Raw genomic sequence first — 8,313 nt, forward strand, 5'->3', positions numbered from 1 at the left:
GAGATATCTTGGGTTCAGGATTATCATTTCTCTGATACACTTTAACATTTTGAACAGCTATCTGTGTACAGTATAGTGTATTTACTCTATGGCAACACAATATAATAACTAGACTTGGAATTTGTCAAGACTGACAAATTAGGTGATCCGATTTTTTTTTAATCAATGATTCGAGTCCTGATCGCAATAGACATGACCATATACGTTTCATCTGTGTTTAGAGACATTGGCCGTGTGATGTTTGGATTCTCATTTAGAAAAGAGAGTCAGGTCTGCCATCTTTGGTACCAAATTCTGTATACACTATAACGAAGATACAGAATGAAGTATTTTGACCATTGACCCAACTTTGCACAGCCAAGATGGCATCTGAGCAAAAAGTGGTTATTTTGTGAAATGATTCTTGTAACATGGTCTTTACGTGTGCAAAATATGGGAAAGATAGGACATGTATTCACCAAGATACAGGTTGAAACATTTATGACCTTTGACCCTAATTTACATACCCAAGATGGTGTCTGATCAAGTAGTTGTTATTTTATGAAATAATGTACGTGACATGAACTAAACATGTGCAAAATATGGGGATGAAAGGGCCTGTTTTTCTCGAGTTATTGCAAAGAAAGTTGCAGAAAGAAAGAAATATCTCAATACATCGAAGATAAGTTTGATTTCAACCAAGTTTTTTGACGTGATCTCGGCGTCGTATGAAAAATTGGAGAGAACAATGACGATAGCCCATAGTCTCAGCTACAACACATTAAAATCTGGGAGAAATTCACCGAAGAGTAAGTGAACTAGTGCTCGATAAAGACCGCCATGTCAATTTTCATTTCCAGAAAAATTCCTTCCCATAGAGATAACACGTAAACTGGTTAAATTTGACAAGGTTACATTATATCCATTTTCACGAGGTGAAGACATCATCCGATTAAATCTTCGATAAATAGAACTTAAAGAGTATTAAATTGGCTACAACATACTAAAATCTGGAAGAAATTCACCGAAGGGTAAGTGAGCTAGTCGTAGATAAAGACAATCATGTCAATTTTCACATCTAGAAAAATTCCCTCCCATAGAGATAACACGTCATAATGAAGATAAAGAAAGAAGTACATATGACCTTTGACCCTACTTTGCACAGACAAGATGGCGTCTGAGCAAAAAGTGGTTATTTTGTGAAATGATTCTTGTAACATGGTCTTTACGTATGCAAAATACGGGAAAGATAAGACATGTATTCACCAAGATACAGGATGAAACATTTTTGACTTTTGACCCTAATTTACATACCCAAGAAGGTGCCCGATCAAGTAGTTGTTATTTTATGAAATAATGTACGTGACATAAACTAAACATGTGCAAAATATTGGGCTGATAGAGCTTGTTTTTCTTGAGTTATTTCAAAGAAAGTTGCAGAAAGAAAGGAATATGAAAATACATGGAAGATAAGCTTTAATTTCAACCAAGTTTTTGGGCATGATGCCGACTCCGTATGAAAAAACAAAGGGCACACTTACGATAGCCCAAAGTCTCAGCTACAACATACTAAAATATGGGAGAAATTCACCGAAGCATAAGTGAGCTAGTGCTCGACAAAGATAGTCATGTCAGTTTTCATTTCCAGAAAAACTGCACTCCCATAGAGATAACACGTAAACTGGTCAAATTTAACAATGTTACTTTTAATCCCTTTTTACGAGGTGATGCCGTCATCCAATCAAATTGTTGTTATTATATATCTGAAAGACCATTTAATAAGCTACAACATATTGAAATTTGGACGAAAATCAACTAAAGAATAAGTGAGATATGCTTGAATGAACTTGAAATTTGATGACGTCATTTTGAAAATTTACTTTTTTAACTTTATTAAGAAATTTGATATATTTTAATCATTTTTCCAGCATTGCCAACCCATGAAATGACATGTACAACTCATCAGCTTTCAGAATATGTAAAGAAAATGGGGGGTCACCGTCCATCCTGACGAGCAAAATCGGATTTAAAATTGGCAGTTTTTTGGCATTGTTGCACTGTATATCGCCATTGACGCGCGCGCGGAATTTCAACTTTGACGGACCCGTATGACGTCATTTTGAGTGGGATTGACTTGAAACTTGGTAGAAATATTCCTTGACATTTCAGACATCCGATCAAAGTGAAAAAACGGGAAATTTTCATTGCATATGAGCTGTGCGTGCGTATATGTGCGCGCGCGTACGCGTCCGTCCGATTTTTTCAATTTTTCAAAAAATGTTCCAAATGGTCTGAAACGTGTGCAAAAAAATTTTGAGCTCGATTTGAGCATACAAATATTTCAACGCGCGCGTACGCGCACGTTTTAAGGATATAGATAAATTTTGAGAACATGAGTAGAATCAAGTTGACTTGAACTATATGAGACGTAAATTTCATTGGAAAATTCCATTCCATTAATGAGATATTATTGAGAATGTGTTTTCATGTAATGACGTCATAGTGACGTCACGGTCAATTGATCACTTTGATTTTATTAGATTCGTCGTCTTTGGGACACGATACATATATGGTATAATTTTGAAGTTGATAGGAGGAGCACTTTCTGAGCTAATCTCTACACAACTTTTGCGGAGAAATAAAGAAGAAAAACAAAGAATCAGTACAGATACAGAAGGTGATCCGAGAGGATTCTCGGATCACCTAATAAACAGTGTGGCAAATGCTACATATATTCATGAAGCTGTCACCTCCTCTCACTTTTTTTTTTTTTTCAATTTCATGTACTGTGTATGTCTTTGAACACTTGGTGCAGGAATATGCATGTACATGTTTAAACTGTTTGTCTACATGCTATTCGAATTGATAAATTAAACTGCCTTGTACAAAATGTATTCAAATTATATCTCATCTGTCATTGTTAGTCCTTTGTTTTAAATCCTTTGTTATTTCATTTAATAAATACATGTACATGAAATACATTTTGATGCAAGAGCACAATAATCAAATATCAAATAACAAATACAAACACATCAATAACATTTAGACAACCTTGCAAAAGTGAGAGCTACAGAAGTGCAAACTGTGAATCTGTGAAATTATAGCAACAACTGTTATCTGATAAGGACAGATGTCACTGTCTAGAGAGCCCGTCTATTGGGGCATTGGGCAGTTTATTACCCAATTTGATAAGAAGATCCTCAGAAGAAGAAACAATACCACCATTTTCAGTCCTTACTGATAACTCTTTGGTTACAATTATACATTACATTGAATGTTTACATACCTATCCTTCCTGAGGAATCGAGAATTGAAGAGGGTCTCCCATTTGATCCCATGTTTGACCTTTGACTTTGGCAAGGTTTGGCTCCTCAAAGCTTGTGACGACGCTTGAAGTTGAAACAGAACATTGTGCTGCAGCTCATAGTCATCTAGTCATGAGTGTCATCCGAATGCAGATTTTGACCACTTGATACTGAATAAAAACAGGCAGAACAAGCACAATGTTGTGATGTTATATCAAAACATTGAGGCAACTGATGTGTTACCATGTCACACTGTTAGTGTTAGCAGGCCTACATTATTTGCAATGCAATCTCTAGGTTAGTGATTGCTGGTACAATTGTATTTGAATGTTGATGCATGGTACTACAAGTACAACTAAAATTGAAGTGTGTCACAAGTACATAGAGAGAACAGTACCTTTCCTCCGACTTTAGTTTACTCTGCTGTGCTGTGGTATGGAATAGACAAATTCTCGGATACTCCTGGACAAGTAAGGAAGTACACACTGTGTACAGTACAGTGTATTTAAGGAACACCTTGTAATCTTTCCCCCATATCTTCATCAGCTTACGATATAAACGGATAGATTCTAGTCACTGTCGACAGTCAAAAAAACCCCACAAACTCTGCTCTGCACGTACTGTGTAACCCCGGGCGCTGGCCGCAGCTACTACACTGTACATGTACTCTGCACATACTTTCAGTGGGGTTTGTCTCTCTCATTACGTCATTTTTTAGTTAGACCTCTGGGTTGTGGGGGTAACAAGTTAGATATAAATTTAACGTTAGAGTCGTTTTAACTGGTTAGACAATAGGAGTGGGATTGGACTCTTGGAGCTTGGAGGGGCCACTGCAACATAACAACATTATGGACATGAACAATTACTAATCTGGTGTTAATTAGTTTAGACTACTAAAAAGTACTATTATACATTAATTGTTGTTAACTACAATTTTACAAGACTCGAGTGTTAGACCTATCTAATTTAACATGTTACTATTCTAAGTTTCAGAGAGACCATCGACAAGAAACTGTCATGTAGGCCTACGTATGTGTCTCATTGTGAGATGCGAGAGATGAAATACAGATGAAATCAACCTCGATCGGACTTATTTTTATAACACTGATTTCATTTAGGCATTGATAACTAGAAAAGCACTCTGAGAGCGCAGACCTCCGCCTAGCATGCAGCTCATTTCCACCACTGATCTTGTCCTTTCATAGAGATATCAGTGATTTTCACCCATACAATGTACGTACTATAGCATTGTATGCTGAAAGTCGCCCGATTTCCCAATACAGAAGCCTTTGTTACGTCATAAACCCTCAGCTGCACGGGGCGCCTCGCCCCAGCAGAAACTAGAGTACGCACTTTAGTGCGCACATGCAAACCTCGATACACGCAGCCTGAACTCCCACAAGTTCATTGACCCTACTGTACCTGCCAAAATAGAAAAAATCCTTCATAAATTCCCCCAAAATTCTCCGATCGCTACCAAAAGTTAATCGTTTGTTTACTTGTGTCATTCTAATGTTAAACCTTTCCTGCACGTTTCATCCAAATCCGTTAACTACTTTTTGAGTTATTTTGCACACGGACAAACTAACTAAATGAACAAACAAACAAACGGTAACAAAAACATAACCTCCCCCCTTGGCGGAGGTAAAAATATATTCCAGGATACAGAACAGCTGTCGGAATAAAACACAACATTATATATATATATATTAATTTTCCTGGTATCGCATAGCAATTTGCTATGCATTCTTTTTGGTATGACTGCTATACAAAATGTAACGTTAGGCCTACATAGCCATAAGGTAATTTGCATAGGCCTACTGTAGCTGCGATTAGCAGTTTCATTACATAGTCTGATAGACTGTAGATCTATACCATTTTGTTGAAAATGTATGTCCATCAACAAAAAAAAATTGCTATTCAATTTCAAGAAGGAAAATTATTCCCTGTATTGGGTAGGCAGCAACCAGTCACTTGGTCACGTAGTAGGCCTACTACCAACCACCTGCACTGCACAGACAACAACAGACATGACACTGTCACTGAGACAGCAACAGACACAGCACCGATTGCCAACAGTCGAGTGGTAGATGGATGGTAGATAGTACACTGTTGTTATGTAGGTAGCCGCCGCGCCGGCCGGCGACGCGACTCTTGACAGTCTTGTTTGCTTGACGTTGGAAAATTATTGCATTTGTACAGAAGGAACGCAAACCGTCTGCAGTGCATGAAAAAACTCTAACTTACCTTAGTTTACATCTTCGGCCTATTTGATTACAGGAAATAACATGACACTTGCAAAGCACTGGCCGGAACGGAGTAGTTTTGGTCGTTAATCAATCGATCACCGTGTTTTAGTTGGCTAGCTGCTGCAAGCTGATGCTATGCTGCACTTGTCGCATACGTACACACGTTTTGCGCTTTGCATAATACTGTATGCTTCGTACGTACTTTACCTTACACACACATGTAAAGTATTCATTCATTGCGCTTGCATGGTAAAAGCCATAGCACACACAGAACGCACACTTGACGCCGTACGTACGCCAGCACAGTCGGTGCGTGCGCGCACGGAAAAATAGTGGAGATCGAGAGGAAACGGCGAGTCCGCTTGACGTGTTCCCATAGCAACAGACGCCAGGGTACTATTGACAGGATCCTTTTCGCACGACTCGGTGCCGCCGAAATGCACGAGGAATATGAAAATCATATCTTGTATTTTGAGCTCAAACCGAAACATATTGCCTAAATCTACCTCCTAATGAGTACCATCTCAATGACGAAAGACCCCTAAAAAGACATACAGATTTAGGTTCGTTGATTTAGGCTACAACTTTTACTCCTCAGCTCCATGTTAATGAAAAAGGCAGATTGTGTGTAGTGATGTGACATACAAGTTGCTAAAGAAAATTTAAGGAAAATGACGAGTTTCTCTTAATAATTAGTTGTGTTGATCTCTAGTAACGACCACTCAATTTCGAGGTCGCCTAATGGAAAGCACGGGTAGCGCTATTCAGTTCATTAAATGGCTGTATCGATTTTTTCCCCTTCCATAATATAAGAGACGAGGATTATACAGTGGCATAACCAGAGTCGATGTATATTCAAGTCGATATCAGACGTTGTGTATGCGCACAAGGCCTATGTATACACCAGAGACTCGTGGCAGAGTTGTTGTTGTTGTTGCTGCTGCTGCTGTTGTTGTTGTTGTTGTTGGGGTCAAAATTTGAAATAGTGGACCTTCCTATGAAAACATACCGTTCCCAGACCCTCACACCCCACTGCAGGGTGCGGTCTGGTAGTGTTATATTTTCAAATGTAAAAATAATTGATTCTTTTTCTTTAACCTTTGATAGTTTAGTCTGACTTATAGACATGGGCTAGCAAGCAAAAAAGTTTCTATCTTTTTTCGTGCATCTGCGGTATTGTTTTTAACTGTTATCTATTGACTGTTCAGCATCATTCTTCTTGAATTTGTGTTGCTGAAGAACCACACCTCTTTCAGGTTCTGCTGTATCACTATGTAATTAATGTGAAGGAGGGGAGAGATGTTTATATGTCGATTTTTATGCAGTTTGTTTTCATGGGAGTGCAAGAATATGTTCCACGTTTGGGGGAACAGGCAAGCGAGGGGAGGGTGTGGCAGGGGGTATCTCCCCTCCCACTCGATGGACATTTTGTATTTGTAGAATTGAAATTCAAAAACCTGGTTCACAGATTTGGCGGATATTTAGAAAATTTTTGATAAAGAAAGTGAGAAAAATAGATATTCAGCGTAAACGTGAATGTGAAATATGTATCATCGGCGTCTTGCTCGGTCAATGGAGGTGGATAGCACTCACCAGCAATAAAAAGATAAACTGCAGTTAATCGAGTAATGACAGATATCACAATAATGCCGTGCTTATTCACACAAGGGGATGACGAGAAATGTAATTAGTAAATAGAAGGGAAAAATAGTATGTAATTGTTGCGTGATTTGAATATCCAGTGTTCGATATACTGTATGTGCTTGGAAATGTAGACATGGGTTGTTATTATATATATATATATATATATATATATATATATATATATATATAAGTAACAAAGCTGCAACAAAGTTCATGCTGTATTCACCAACGGTTTATTTCTTCACACAAATTTTCGAGCGTCTCGCCGCCCTTTCTCAAGTGTTGATACTGAGAGAACAATAACAAAATTAAGCCTTGGTAACACGGTTGCAATATATTGTTATGGCTTAATTTTGTTATTGTTCTCTCAGTATCAACACTTGAGAAAGGGCGGCGAGACGCTCGAAAATTTGTGTGAAGAAATAAACCGTTGGTGAATACAGCATGAACTTTGTTGCAGCTTTGTTACTTATCTTTTTATCTTGCCAACACGTGGACTACCTTATCAACATATATATATATATATATATATATATATATATATATATATATATATATAGATGGCGTTTACATTCTGTAAACGACTTAAAAAGAATTTGAACACCATTGACGCTTATTGCACACACACACACACACACACACACACACACACACACACACACACATATATATATATATATATATATATATATATATATATATATATATATATATAATACATACACTCTAAATTCCTTAGACTGAAAAAGATTGTAATCAGGGACCAATCCAAACGCTGGATTGAAGTTTTCAATCTAATATAAGTTAGAATTCAAACTCATTCGATTGAAACTTTCAATCCAATTTTGGATTGGTCCTTGACTACAATCTATTAGATTGACTTTCACTCCACGGAATTTAGAGAGTACATATACAACCATCTCCATCTCCATCTCCATATGAACGTGATATATATATATATATATATATATATATATATATATATATATATATATATATATATATATATATATATATATATATATATGTATATATATATATATATATATGTATTTCTCTCATTTCTTTTTCAAGGGAAATCTCCTTCGGTTTACTCCTGCTCACTATTATATCAAGTTCATATGAATGCGGTATGG

Source organism: Diadema setosum, chromosome 13 (assembly GCF_964275005.1).
Source record: "Diadema setosum chromosome 13, eeDiaSeto1, whole genome shotgun sequence".
Lineage (NCBI taxonomy): Eukaryota > Metazoa > Echinodermata > Echinoidea > Diadematoida > Diadematidae > Diadema > Diadema setosum.